Source organism: Rhinolophus ferrumequinum, chromosome 12, assembly GCF_004115265.2.
Source record: "Rhinolophus ferrumequinum isolate MPI-CBG mRhiFer1 chromosome 12, mRhiFer1_v1.p, whole genome shotgun sequence".
NCBI lineage: Eukaryota > Metazoa > Chordata > Mammalia > Chiroptera > Rhinolophidae > Rhinolophus > Rhinolophus ferrumequinum.
Genome location: NC_046295.1, coordinates 58,691,888 through 58,707,891, shown reverse-complemented (window position 1 = coordinate 58,707,891; position 16,004 = coordinate 58,691,888). Strand labels below are relative to the sequence as shown.

Sequence of the window (16,004 nt, the reverse complement as noted above, 5' to 3'; positions counted from 1 at the left end):
TCCACCAGGCTAGGAGCAGATGAAATAAAATCTGGCCTGGATCCTCATCAGAATCTGAGGACTGGGCTTTATTTCCAAACTCAGACAAAAGCCCTGGTATCCAACTCTTGCCTCCACTACCAGCTGTGATGCCCCAAACCTTCTCCCCCGAGTCCTGCTGGTGCACCAGGATGGCACAATTAGACATTAGGGCTCCAGTGCTCTCTAATTCTTGCTCTTCCGGAGCCCTGGATCTGTCAGACTCGCGCTGCTCCTGAGTTGCCAGCCTCTTTCCAATTCTTCCACAGAACCTGCAGCTCAGCAGGCCCAGGAGTCTGAGGCCAGCAAAGATTCTCCTTCCAGACCAAATGTCTAACACCATTGATCCCTAACAGAGGAGGGAAGTCCACTGAGGAAAGTCTAAGTGCCACCCAGGGACGTCTGGAGCAGACCTCTAAGGACTGCCTCCTCTCTAAGTGGAGCTGCTCTGGGGAGGGGCAGTGTTCCCCTGAACCAATCATGAACCAACAGAAGCTTCCACTGGCTCAAGAAGATTTGAAACTAGCTCCTGAGGAGCATGACCTATCAACCAGCTCTCCACCGGCGCGCTTTGGTCTTTGAGGAAATGCCCAACCATACTTAGGCCTGGCCCAAGTGCAGCTACTTCCCCAGAGGAAACAGCTTCTACTTTGGCACTGCCACCAACGTTAAGGCCCCTGAGAGTTCCTTGTCCCTCAGGGCTGAGGATGGAGTATCAAACCCCAAAAATGTTTCAAAGCCCCCCTGCCCCCCACTCCCTGGCAAGAGTCTCCAAAGTGATGTGTGGGAAGAAAAATGTTACAAATTTTATTTGTATTCATTGTTATCTACCAGGCTAAAAAGGAAGCATGCTTTAATAATATATAGTGCATGATTGGCAGTGGTAGTCCTACTTGGTTCATGTATCACTTAAGATATAAGTTGTTCCCTGAGGAGAGAATATAAATTCCACAATTCAAAGGGGTTGACAGCTGCACGCTCACACATCCGTTCCAGCACACTGCAGCATCCATGGTGCAGTTCACATATGTTTGGTGTGTGCTTTTATGAATTTGGTATCATAAAGAGTAGAATCTCTATAATACTGAAATTTGTAATGGCATAAGTTGTGACCATATAAATCTGGTTTATGTATTGTTTTTATTCTTGTTTTCTGCAACATAGTTCCCTTGTTATCTTTGGCAAAGAATCTAAAACAGTTTTTTTTTCCCCACTAAATGACAAGTGCCCCAAATTTGCTGACCTTTTTTGTGATGACAAGTAGCTGTCAATAAAATGCCACCTAACAGAGATCCTCAAAAAAGATAAAGACATTTATTGTCTCCTTTCAAGGTAAAGGTGACACTGTAACGAGTGAGAAAGTAATTGTTTTTTTGTTTTGTTTTATTTCATTTTTAATCCTGCTAAGGAGAAAGAATGTTGAAAAATAGATATTTGGAAATGTTTACATCATTATAGTAAAAAATGATACGTCTCAGACATAAACTTCTCATATCTTATACTAAAAAAAATTGCAAGAGAATTCTCTGACCTATTTAAGATTTTCCAAATAAAGAGTTTCAGTGATTTTTGAAACCATTTGATTAAAATATTAAAAAGAAGATTTCTTTTGACTCATTCCAAAAAAAACTGCTTTGACATCAGGGAAAAGGAGAATTTATTAAAGTATATGAGTAAACAAGAAATGTTGTGAATGGGACTAAGAAATTAATATGATTCAGAAAGTGCAGCCAATGATGCACCTTCTCTGTTGGATCCACAGATCTTTTTTTTTTTTTTAATGTTTTCTGTTTTTATTTTTTAGACAACAGAAATATATTTTCTCAGAGTTCTGAGGCTGCAAGTCCGTGATCAAGGTGGATCCACAGATCTTTTGAGAAATATTTTGCAGCTCACACAGTCGGCAAAGCCAAGAATCAAAATAAAATGAACATTATTATACCTTTAATTTCTGTGATATAAAGCATTAAGCCAAAAATTTTTTTAAATGATCAAGCATATCCCATCATATCACAATGCTAAAAATGTTAATCTAGTGAGTTCTTGAATACTGATTTTTACTATATTAATAAATATAATCTAAACATATAAAAATTCCTAGTTTATTTTTATTATATTCTTTATATAATGTCTATTTTGGTAAATGGTTTGTAGTGTGTATAATACCTAATATATATAACACTGTACATACATACTATATGTATATATGTGAGATATATATATATACATATATATATATATATATACACATATACAGAGGATGCCAAAAAATATATACATATTTTAAGAAAGGAAGAAACTGTATTAAAATTACACTGATGGTAATCACTTTGAGCACCTCTTGTAATTGCAAAAGTCAAATGTGACTTGTATTCATCTTTTGTTATCAGTATATATTGAGCATTACAATTGTAATACAGTTTTTTCCTTTCTTAAAATGTGTATACATTCTTGTATACACACACACACACAGAGGGTGACAAAAATGTAATATATATATACACACACACACATACAGAGGGTGACAAAAATATTATATATATATATATATATATATATATATATATAGAGAGAGAGAGAGAGAGAGAGAGAACCAAAAAAATATGCAAGAATGCCGCCCCTGGGTCATACACATGGGTCGTACACATGAGATCCAGAGTAAGTGGCCATAGCTTTGGAACCACAACATGAAATAGGGACTCTGAGGATGATACATTCCTATATCCCTAGCCCACAGCTTGTCTATACTAATAAATCTTAGATGAATAAATGAAAATTTCTATATTGTTAGAAGTTTGAATTATTCTCATATAAAAATAAACATCCAGGAATTCTTTAAAAAAATTTTAATACAACCATACATGCACGGAGCAGTGAAATAAAATTGCAAAATATTTATGCCTTTGTAAACAAATTTATTACTGTTGGAGCTGAGAGAAGGCGCCTGATGTTTCTGTTATTAACCACTAGATGGCAATAGCTCTACATTACTTCCCATTCTTTCTCATCTAGGTAGGAATCCTTCCCTAGGGGTCTTGGAGTTAGTACTTGGAATGAAGGTTATCTCTGCGGATATTTGTCAAGGAAATGCTTGTCTGCTTTAGGAACTCTGAGATTGATATTATTAATGCAAATGTATTTCTGTGCTTGTTTCTTGTTGCATATATCTATGACTATAGCAACAGTTATCCACCAATTGGATCATCTTGAAGCTGTAAATTATTATAGCAAAATCAAAAAAGAATTTATTTTAAGCCATAGCAGTTCATAAAGACCTGCATATGGAAAGTTTAAGATAATTGCAGTGCTTTTTTGTAGCATTCTGTTATTCTCCGCTCTCTCCTCCTTCCTCCTAACCTCATGGCTTTGGAATTACGAAGAGAAGACATGAACACAGCTACAAATACAGAGAAAGATGGCAGAAGTTAAGAGTTCTGTTTTTGCTTCTCTTCCTGGCTATCACTGTGTATTCAAAAACAAACCTGCTAACTGAGTGAGAGCTGTCCAGTTCCATGGAACAGATCTACAAAGAACACCTGCAAAATTCATGAGATTTTGAACAGAAAAATGACAGAATTGGAGACAGGATAATGACCTGGCAACATGAAATGCTCTTCAGCTCAGTACCTTGGGAAAATGATACTGTGAAATTTTCTTTTGAAATAGGAACAAACTATAAATCAATACTTTCATGGGCTGTTGTGTTTGAATTTATTCATGTAGCTATAGCAGGGTAGTGGAAAGAAACCATCCCTAAAGTCTGAGAGTTGATATCATCACTAACTAGTTTGATCGACAGCCTTCACAGATGATACTAAGATCTTTTAAGATTTCTTGGTTTTCTGTGACTTCATAAACTATTAGCTCTAACTCAAAAGCTGGGAAATGAAACAGGTTACGTTTTTTAAAAAGCTCTTGACATTTGAATTTGTATCTTTTTATTTCTCAAATATTTTTTAGCTTTGATGAGTTCAGAAATGAAATTTTATTTTAGTATCTATCTGTGCCCTGATAGCTACCTCCTATCCTCCTCCACTAATTTTTAGAGCTTTCTGACGGCAATATGAAAAGAGAGAGCAAGAGACAGCTAAAATGCAGACACCCTGACTATTTCTTTGTAAAATTAAATATATGTTAGTGATGAAAACAAAAAAGCCACAGATTCCTGTGATTTATTTAGGGCCATGTTTGGCTGTTTTACGATCGAAAATAATCCAAGTGACTAGTCTTCCTCATGCTTTCTGTACTTATTTAAGTTAAATTCCATCTCAATCTAGTTCTAACTAACTGGTTTCTTTCAGAGAGAACTCTGAAGAATTATTTTGAGTTTGATTCTTCTGTTGACCACCTACAACCAATTGTTGCAAATTATTTTAAAAATTGATTAAATCAGTTAGAATGGATGTGGTATCTCCACGAGAACTTTCATTCATTTTAACAAGCTCACAGAGTGTCCAGCCATTGTGTTCAGTGTTCAGAGCTGGAAGGAAGAAAGGGCAAAGGGGTCTTATCTTCTTCTTGTACTCTTTTTGTTTCAGGGAGGAAAATGCTGGGGGTATTTCCTAGCTCACTTTCCATACATCTCTTTGGCCAGAACTAGGCCTCATAACTCCTCTAGGTCAACGTCTGGGGAAAATGTAGGGGGTTTCTGTGACTCTCTTAGACTGATTCTGAGCCATTCCCTAGATAGGTCTGGGTATATTGTCACCTGAACAAGCATGGCTGATAAATCCTAGTGGAGGGAGACAGTACACGGACAGCATAGGATGAAACTCTCTAGAAGGGAGGCTGGTGAGTTTGCACAAGTAGCAGGTTCAGGGCCAGTGTTCCTGCAGCCCTGAAGGAGGTAGTTGTGGAATGGGAAGGTCCAAATGTATCAAATGCAGAGGGGATCTCAAGAACTCATTTGTGGAGGAGACTTAGAGTCTGCAGCATGGGATGAGCAAAGCCGCGGTGTGTCCAGTATCGTGAAAGGGGGATCTATGTCCCTTTGTCTTTGTTAGGGATGAGACCGGTCAATCTCTAGCACTGGATGGGGAGTGTGTATGTTTAGCCTTTTGGGATGATTCATGGTGTTCAGGGCATGTGTTGGGCATGTTTGCATCACTGTGAAAGCATGTATCAGTGTCCAGTATGCTTGCAGAATTAATCTAGGGAGTGTCATCTGTGGTTCCACTCACTAGATGCTGAGGGAGCTCAGTGAATCGACTACAGTGGACCAAGAAGTGTCTACAGTTCTGTAGGGGCAGGTTTCAGTGTGTGTGCCACACTCAGAGCTCTGGGAGACTCCTGGACATGTGCCACTGACTAGAGAGAGTGTCAGAAACCCTGGGTCTTGAAAGATCCTGGCTGTCTTCAATATGAGAAATAAGAATGGGAAATTTGAAGAACTGTTGGAACAAGGATTCCACGAGGTTGCATCAATAACTGGGGACAGAGCTGATATTTCTGAAACCCTGGATGATAAGGCACCTATGTGTTTGCAAAAAGCTATGGGTTAAGTATGGTGTAAGGGGGAGATGTTGCAAAGCAAAGGATAAGTTATATTCTATTTACTGTGTCTGGTCTATGTGGCTGGATTAAATTGTCCTCTATCAAGTATGCATCACTACTACCTTCTTCAAATTGTGCCCTTTATTAATGACAACAGAGGACAAGCAGCAAATTCACTTTCTGGAATGCTCTTCCCCATATGGTTCAAATTTAAAATGTGCAGATGAAAATCACTCACTTGTAATTTGGAAAGTAAATGGGAAGGAGAAGCCATTATTCCCGGGACCGTTGCACCTGGATAGATATGAGGTTTATAGCAGCTTCCTAGGGAGTAATGGGAACAATCTAATCCAGCATTTCAAACTGAACCGTTTCCATAAAGGTCCCATACTAGTTGGTGAGAAAGGCTATGTGAAGAAGTTATAAATTAGGGACCATCCAACCACGTTTGGGATATTTAAGGGAAACTTTATAGGCGAAAGCATTTGAACAGGGTCTTGAAAAACCCTATAATATATTCAGAGAATAGAAAAACATGTCCATCATTTTCTTTCCAATGAGTAATTTATGATCCTCAAAATACATTTCACAATTCCCTTTCATGCTACTAGTTTCCTCTGATGATTTTAGAACTAGAGAAAGGAAGCAAGTTATTTTACTGGAGAAATCACCCCACTGGGCCAAAGCATATAAAGTAGCTTGTGATGTTATAAAGGAAAGAAAACAGGGAATCAAGCAGAAACTGAAAATTTTGAAAAATCAATTGGAGTTGAAAAGAAGATCAGTTAAGAAAGGAAACAGTAGTGGTAGCTCTGCAGGTTAGCTCAATCCACATTGTTCCTAATGGGTCTTTGTGGACATACCAAGGGAGGGTGGTGAAGGTTAGTGGTAAAGGGAGCCTAAACTTTACTAAAGACCAATTTTGTCTTGTCACTAGGGAATATAGTTTCCATTTCAATGAGAACTAGGAGGGGCATTATTCCATAAATAAGTCTCTAGGATATTATTTAGTGCTAACTAGGGAAGTAAACCTAAAGAATATTTCGAGGGAATTTTGGAAACTTCCTGGCTGTATGGGGTCCATGGGCTTTAACCCAGATAAATAAGAAGTTAATTCCCAAACTCTGTGACTCAATAGCTGAGAGACTTTGACAAGTCACTTATTTTCTTGAGCCTCAGTTGTAAAATGATGCCAGCAATAGCATCCTGTAACAAAGAGTTGCTGTGAAGGTGAAATGAGACAATGAAGATGGAACACTCAGCACAGGGGTCTCGTGTAGAGTAGATGCTCAGCAAATACTAGTTCCCTCCTCTCTCTGGAGGAGTTCCTAGCCTACCCACCCTGGCTGTATCAGTCAGTCCAGTCAGGAGATAGAAACCACACAGTGATTTTAATAAGTTTAATAGAAGAATATTAGCAATAAGAGGGGATTGGAGTAATAAGGGAGTAGCTAGTAAGAAGTAAAGAGAACCCAATAGAATGTAGGGATGACAGATATGAGGAGCATTCACTACCACTAGGTGTATGATAGAGCATCTAAGAAAGACCACGCCCCCATCTGTCAACACTACGGCTGAGATCCAGCTCTTGTTAAAGCGGTCATGGTCATGACCCTCTGGATGGCGGAGACATTGCTGTGCTGCTGCACCAGCACAAGTTGCTGGAAATTTACCCTATATACGAGTAGAGCTGGAAAAACTACTTACTGAGAAGTATCTTGCCAGCGGCATTCCACCGCCAAACCACTAGAAAAGGTGCTGGAGAAAGTCGTTGGTGGCAGGTATTATTAGCTATTGTGTACTGCGGAAGCAAGGTGTCAGAGAAGACATCTGGGCTGCAGAATCCTGTTGCTGGAGAAACCACAGTGATGCAGGAACTGGATGCTGGAAAAGTTATGCGTGATGTAGTAGCACGGACTGAAGAAGTTGTGTGCACTGCAGAAACCAGGCACTGAAGAAGACACACATACTGTAGGAGTCTACGGAGTGGAGCACGCTAAAATCAGAAAAAAGGACCCCCTTTCCCTCCATTGATCGTCTCTCCAGAAATCTCTACTGACAAAGCTTGGCATCATCCCATATAGCAAAGAAGAAATAATTGAAGAGCCCAGCTCCACTCCACAATTCAGTTGATGAAGAACAGATTTGTAGCCAAGAGGCAATCACATAAGTGGCACACAGGCTAACCTAATTTCCTCTGTGGGGTGCATCAGCGTGGAATCATTCTAGGTGAATTTATCCAAAGGACCCAGTAGGTATAAATGGCCAATCAGAGATAGGCTGGTTAGCTCCCAAGAGGGGTGGTCTAGGGATACTAACAGCCATAGGCAGCGGAGATTTCCCTTTCTTTTCCTCCGTGTGTATCCTAGCTCTCGTATCTTCCCATGAAAAAGAAATTGCTATTCTCATTCATCAAATTCTGGGCCATGGATTCGTCCACATTTGCTAATGGGCAGGAAATCTGTGTCATAAATACCAGGAATCAGCACTAGTTCTCTTTCACGTCTTCCCTTCATTGGTGCTCTTGGGAAAAACTCTGTCACTTCTCATTTTTCTCTACAAAACCACCTAAGTATCCTGGTCAGGTCTCTGTATCATATGGCTGGTGGTAATAGTCCCATAATGAAATTGGCCAAATACAAGGAAAGAACTGCTGACCTCCAATTCAGCTCTACCAAAGTTTTGCATTAAGAGTAATTAGGTACTTATCCAAGTAATGATAAAATAATATGTGTTTCCCATTGGCTTTTTTCCTCCTGTCTACCTCCTATAGAATTTTCAGTGATGAGCTGTGATTTGCGGAAGAGGATTCAGACATTCTTACATTTTTGCAAATACCTTCCAAATTCCATCTTAATTTCTAACAACTGCCATCTTGTTTTTGCAGCCAAACTCCTAAAGTGATTGGCATTTTTTTAAAATACTTATGCTAACATTCATAAAAACAAAAATATTTAATTAGCAGTTTATACTTTACAACAGAAATAGTTATATAAAAACTTTACAAACAACTTTTCCCATGTTCACTTAAGTCATCTTCACAACTATTATATGAGGTTACTGTTTTTACTCCTGTTTTACACCTAAGAAATCCAAAATTGGGAGGTTAAATACATTTCCCAGCATCACACAGTTTTAACAAGGCAGATTCGGATCTTCAGCACAAGTTTTCTGATTCTTAATCCTATGTTCTTTCAATAAGTTCAATAAATATATTTTTAAAATTCCTGACACATAGTAAATATTTCATAAATGTTGATATTACAAGTCCCTGCACCCTACCTGTGATAGCTGCTTTCTTTGTGCAGAAGGTGGATTTGTTCAGGCAGCTTATTTTCAGCTCCCATTGCTATGGTAATGCTAATAATTTAACATCTTGTTGTAAAGGTCAGCATTCCAGTGGATATTATACATAAGGCAGATTCTGGTGGTGGGAAGGAATTCGTTTTGATCCCTTCCCACAGTACTACAAAGTTGTTTTTCCATGTGTGATTTTTGTTTATTGGGGAAAATTCACCTCAGTATACTACTCACGCTGTTTAAACCTCCATATTTGTTTTTTAAAGTTTTCAGGAAATGTAACTATAAAAATCAGCATTAAAAACAGCAGGGTTGAATACCTTACAAAATCTTTACAACATTATTGATTACATTCCCCAAATTGACTTTCATATCCCTGGGGCCATCTTGTGGTTACCGACTGTGCTTTCTAATCCCCTCACCTTCCCCCTTATCCCCACCCCACCTCCCATCTAGCAACCCTCCGTTTTTCCGTTTCTCTATGTCTCTGAGACTGTTTCTGATTAGTTCATTCATTTGTTCTTTTCTTTAGATTCCACATATAAGTGAGATAATATGGTATTTTTCTTTCACTGTCTGACTTATTTCACTTAACATAATGTTCTCTAGGTCCATCCATATTGTTGCAAATGGTAAGATTTCATTCTTTTTTATGGCTGCGTAATACTCCATTGTATAAATGGACACTTGTCTCATTAGGGAGCCCACCTCAGGGATGATGTAGATGCCTGATCACTGCACTGTACACCTGAAGCTGAAGCTGAATAGTAATGAATTGAATGCCAACTACAATTTTATATATATATATATATATATATATATATATATATATATATATACACATATATATGTAGTTGCAAGAAGCGGAATACAGCATTAGGAATAGAGACAGTGGAAATGTAATGGCTGTGTGCAATGTCAGAGGGGTAGTGGATGGGAGAGGGGGGTTGTCGCTGTGTGAGGGATATAAATGATAAATGTCTAAGTATTACACTTTTTTGTGCACCTGAAACTAATAAAAAAATGTGTTTTTTTTTTTAATAAAAGAACAGCAGGGTCAATTGTTATAGAAAGATTGAGATAGTGAAAAACATAGACCATCTGATGCTTTTAAAAATGAGATTTTTCAAATATACTTATTGTTGGGGATTAAGCTCTTTTGAACAATGTTCACCCACTATTGTTGCCAGACCATGTTTAAATAGTTCCCTATTCATTCACAAGTTATGGCTCACAGAAATACACTTCATGTGCAATGTGGGAAACTTGTATTAGCGTTCTATAGAGAATTAGAAAATGAAGAAGATGTTCTTTTTCTTCTCCCTATGTTTCTAGGTTATCTCTATGAGTGGTTCCAGCACTTGCTGTAGAAATGAATGTGCTCTTGAAATTTGGGGTCTCTGACCTTGAGGTCCACCAAGTCTGTATTCGCTTCAACCAAACTTCAAGCATCTGGTGCTTTATCATTTCCTCATTGTTAATTCCCCATTGTATATCTGAAACCAAACTAAAGTTTTTAAATAAGGACTTATTAAAGGTGAAACTTTAGTAATGATAAAAGGGAATATAGCAAATAATGTGTAAATTGTTAGATTGTAGAAAAGTATTAAGCCGTATTTATATTAGAAGTTTAGATTCAAGAGAGCAAGACTCAGGGAGATAGCCAATGGGAGTTATGCCTCTTAACTAAGTTTTGCCTTAATAATTCATGATTTCCTATTATCTTCCTTGTCCTTTATTTTAGGAACTGTCTGTTCCAAAGATAACAGATTCTGATAATATCTTAGCCTTTTAGGGAGATCACTCCCTCATAAATCTTTCAGACTATAATAATTCCAATACCCATATAAAAAAGATAAACACAATGTCAAGTGGTTCATTTAAAAAAATATTTTAAATAGCAAAATATAAAAATACATAAAATAAGCATTAAATTAAAAAATGACTAAAAACAATTAAAGTGATAGACATGAAAAATGTGAATATATAAATATATTTGAAAGCAAAGCATACATTTTTGTTAGAAATACAATTGAAGTGAGAAATGCATAAATAATTTGAATAGTATATATAGTTAATAAGTTTAAAGACTTGCACATTTTTTCAAGGAGTCAGGGAATATTTGTAAAAATTATGTATCTTGCGTCAAAAGAAACAGAGAATCTGTGCCACAAGCTAATTGATTTGTTTCAGCATTTACTATTACTGAAGGTCTACCTCCTGGTTTTAGGGACTCTACTTGCAGCTGGTTTTTATAAGACTGACAGAGGTGGGAGCTCTAGCTGGTAACTATGGAGCTGCAACAAACAATACAAGCTGTAGTTGACTAGATGGCCCAAGGTCTACCTGAGAAATATTCTTAAGTATGAGTCTAGGGAATAAATGAATGGCTGTAGTAAGATGATAAAGAATCCAGGAATTCAGAGGAGCAAGTTCTAAGAATTATACAAGTTCTAAGAATTGAAATTACCCAGAACCTTACTACTAAAAATGTGGTCCCCAGGATATCATCAACAATTATCTAGGAACCTGTTAAAAAATGCAGAATCTCAGACCCCATCACAGACCTACTGAATCAGAATCTGCATTTTAATGTGATCTCCAGATAACTTGAAGGCACACTGAAGTTCAACAATTAATCTAGAATATAGCTGAAAACAAAGCAAAGCTTTCTAAATTAGGTAGGGTCTAGGATTATAATTCAATTCTTCATTATTACAAAGCTAACTTGGGTAGTATATGATATTCAAGGAATGGGATATAAAGCAAGAGTGAGAAATCCCACTTATTTTGAATATAAAAAGACTAATGCAATAATTTGGCCTCATTGTGGAAGGTAATGGTGGAAGGTCAGAGGCAGTAGATGGTAAATGTTTATTGGGCGGTAAAAGTCATATAGGAAGGAATTTACATTAATGCCAATTCCAGTTACAGAATGTTTGATCTGAAATACCTCTCTTCTGATGAGAGTCAGTGCTTCTCCTTTGGTTAAACTGGAAGGAAATGAAATGCATTTCTAATTGAGTTCAAAGGCCCATGAATAGCAGTGATAACTTAAAATAAATAGTAAATGCTAATTCAAATATTTGTAGGTAACAGGGACTGAAATTGAAGACATACTTGGTTAATTAGTGAAGGTCTTAAATCTGGAGTTTTATCACACCTGATAAATGAGACTTGAATGAATTCAGGGTCTGATATGACAGCTGCTAAAATCTTACCTTCAAAACAATAGTCAATGTTAAACATCAGGAAAATTAAATCAAGGCTTGGAGTTTCTACTTCCCATATAGTTTTGCATAGTCTGACAATTTTCTTCCACTGAATTGGGCTTGCTAAAATTTATTTTCACATAATTATGGTTTCTTGATTTCTATTGGTTCTTTCATCAAACATTTATTAAACACCCTTATGTACCAGATAACGGGTTATGTCTTGGGCATACAGAACTGAGTAAAGCCATTTCCTGACCTTTGGGGAGTTAGGAGATAGGGAAGCATTCACATCAATAGGGAGAAAAATATTCTTAATAGTGGCATAAACAGGAAGTTATGGAGAAGAAGAGAGACCAGTGGAAGGCTAGAGAGGGCCAGAGGACATAAGATATACTGAAAAAATGTTTGATATGTGTAATCTTTATCCATGAGAAAATGATTAATACTGAATGTCTCATCTGATCATTTCAGGAACCATGTGAAGTAGACATTAATCCACTTTTGCAAATGAAGAATCTGAGCCTGAAAGAAGATTAGAAATTTAGGATCTTACAGGCAGGTGGTGGGACTTAAATGAGAAATCAGGCTTTCTAACACTAGAATTTCAGGTCTTCTGTCTAATTAGCCCATCACCCATAACTATACTAACTGATAACATATCCAAGAATAACATTTTAGAACACTTTAGGACTGTTATTCGTGTAGCTATGAATGTGGTCCTGCTGAGGAATATATCACTTGATTGATTTATTGGGTGCTTTGGGGTGATGCAATCACTTAGGCAGGTCCCTCTCACCTTCTTGCTGTTCTTTGTCTATCCATCTGAAAGCTGGCCACTTATTAAAAACAATAACATCCTTCCAATCTTCAGTTAAAGAAAGTATTTGGGTTTCACTACTAGAATTTTAAAATATGCTTATTATTTTATCTAATGACTATTTATAGGGCATGTACTTACTATATGCAAAATATTACACTGGGGCTGTGTTGAAGAACAAAATTTTTGATAACCTGGACTACCCCAAATGAACTAAATTAGAATCCCTGATAGTTGGACTTCCTACTTAATGTTTGTCTTATGTGAGGCGCTATAGCATATTGGTACCATATATACATTATATAGAGCTTGAGCTAAGTTCAAGTTTTGTCTGTAAAATGGAGTAATAATACTAATCTTGCAGGTGATTGTGAGAATTACAAGATATACTGTGTGATATTGTGATTGATAGTAAGAAATATTGGTCTTCATCTCCATTTCTGTCACTGGGCTCCTAAAACTCTTGAAACTTCCAAAGTGATAAAAGCCATAAAGGTGTCTTTTATTATGTTAATGAGATGTCTTCTGGAAGTCTCCAACTATGTGATTAGAGCCTTGGAACTTTTAGTATCTCCCCTCCCGCCCCTTCACCGCCACCACTTCCAGGAAAGAAAGAGGCATTGGAGACTGAGTTCAATAACCAAAGGCCAATAATTTGATCAATTGTGCCTGTGTAATGAATCCTCCATAGAAACCCAAAAGGATAGGGTTTGGAGATCTTCTAGACTGGTGAACACCTGTTGATTGGAGGAGAGTGGTGCCCTTGGAAAGGACGTGGAAACTCCTCTCCCATTCGCCATACTTTGCCCTGTGCATCAATTCAGTCTGGCTGACCCTGAGTTACATCTTTTTATAATAAATCAGTCATATAGTAAGTAAACTGTTTCTCTGAGTTTTGTGAGCCACTTAATCAAAGTCCAGGGGTAGTGGAAACCTCGGATTGATAGCCAGTCAGGTAATAACCTGGACTTATGATCGACATCTGAAGGGCTACAAGAGACAGTCTTGTAGGACTGAGCCCTTAATCTATGGAATCTGATGCTATCTCCAGAAAGCGTCCGAATTGAGGTGGATTGTAGGGTACCCAGGCAGTATCCTGGGCAGTATCCAAGCAATCCAAGAGAATTGCTGGTTGGTGCAGGGGAAAATCTCCCCATGTGGTGGAATTGGGTTCAGAACACTTTTTATGCTGTATAGCTTACAATATGTAAGAATATAGTAAAATATTCTTAGATAATAGAATATTAGCCCAAGGGTATCATAAGTCTCAATATACTTTGGTTGTTATTACTTCTATTAGGTTGGTGCAAAAGTAAACGCAGTTTTTGCACTTATTTTTAACATTTTAAACCGCAATTACTTTTGCACCAATCTACTATTATTATTCCATTAAGTGAAAAACAACATAACTAATAACAGAATAATTTCCTGTATTTTAGTTAAACCTATAATTTCTGAGAAGTGGGGAGGATTTGTCACTTATTTTTCTTCAAAAAAAAAAAATCAGAAAATTCAGGGACAATTGCCTGAGTGTTGATACTGCAACACAAGTCCCTGTAAGATAAGTGTGATGGAGCAGAGCTTAGTGGTTAGGAGCACAGGTGCTGGAGTCACATGGCCTGCCAGTTATAAGCTTTGTGATCTTAAAAAAATTACCTGATGTCTCTGAACTTCAATTCCATCATCTTCACATTGGGAGTAATAATAGCAAAAAAAATAAAATAAAATAAAATTAGAATTTAATGTGTTAATATTTGCAAAGCTCTTAGAACAGTGTCATGTATAGTAAGTAGGATATGAGTATATTGACTAAAATAAATATGATATTGAGACATCAGCTTGGCAGTATGCTTCAAGGGAAGACCTGGTTAATTCTGAATGAGTGATTCAGGGGCCTTTCCTTGACAGAAGTAATACTTTGGGTGGCTGTGCCTATTACTGTAAAGTTTTTTCCACATACTCCAATGTTTGGTGAGTTGGGATGGATCTTTTTGGATGATTCCTACTGTAAGCCTAAATGACCTCCAACACAAATGGTAATGCAGGGAAACTTTTCTGTTTGATAAAAGAAGATAAGTCTAGGGTTAAATACAGGATAAAGATAAACATAAGCCATCTAGAAATTATTGGCCATAATGACTGGAGAGGCGAGTATCTATCTTCCCCCTGACCACCAGTGCCTACGAGTAGGTCACCCACCCAGGCCCTCTCAGAATAGGGAAACCTGGCATTCTTATGCCTTCAACTTTGTGGAAGGAAAAGAGATACTACAAAGATATGGAATCCTGTGGCTCTAACACTGTGGCCCAGCGTGTATCCTTGATCCTAACTCATTCTTAGGAAACTGGTGACAATGGCGTACATAAGGAAGCCTAAGCAGCCTTCAGAGGTCAACTTACCCCTAGTTTTGATTCTTCCTTTTATTAATCTTATGAGCTTAACTTCAGTGGTCAGCTGGAGACATCACTGAACCACTTAGGAGAGGAAACAGATTAGTGGATTATCAGAAAACACCTCTTTCCAACTTCATGTGGCACCATTACTGATTTTTAACAAGTCATATGTAGTCACATGGTTTGAAAATCTGAGGACCTAATTTATGCAAGGCAATGGAATGCAGTGATGAGGGCAAAACAAGTAAGACTTCAGCTCTCAGGGAGTAACTAAATAAATTAGACTTTATATTGTGCTGGGATCAAATCAGACAGAGGGAAACTGACTTAAAAAAAAAAAATGAATGCTGTAGAAGACCAAAATTGTCTCAGTCTAAAACAAGATTTCACCACAGACTAAATACTAACAAATTAATGAAAGCACAATTGACAAGATCACTTACAGGGTGAGAGAGGAAATTCAAGTTTTAATACAAACATATAATTTAAATGAACAAATATGACTGCTTATCACAGACATGTCTGACAAAATGAAGTGTTTAAACACTGACATTTAGAAGATATGTAGTCATCCTTTTCAGAAAGTCTTATTTTGTTGTACTAATTATTGATAAATATAGAAAAGGTCTCTTAATCAACATTGACAAGAAGCAAAGCATGCACAATTTCATCTTTCAAAAAGCCATTTTCTGTTTGACTAGCATCTTCATTTATATTCCTGTGGTTACAAGAAATATATATTCTCATTCCTTCAATTTCTTGTCTTGT

General features: G+C 37.3%; 1 pseudogene; it reads left to right on the top strand.

Moving 5' to 3' along the window:
- The first annotated feature begins 498 nt into the window (after window positions 1–498).
- LOC117031544 (WD repeat domain phosphoinositide-interacting protein 3-like) overlaps window positions 499–16,004 on the top strand; it is a 53,627-nt pseudogene continuing 38,121 nt past the window's right edge.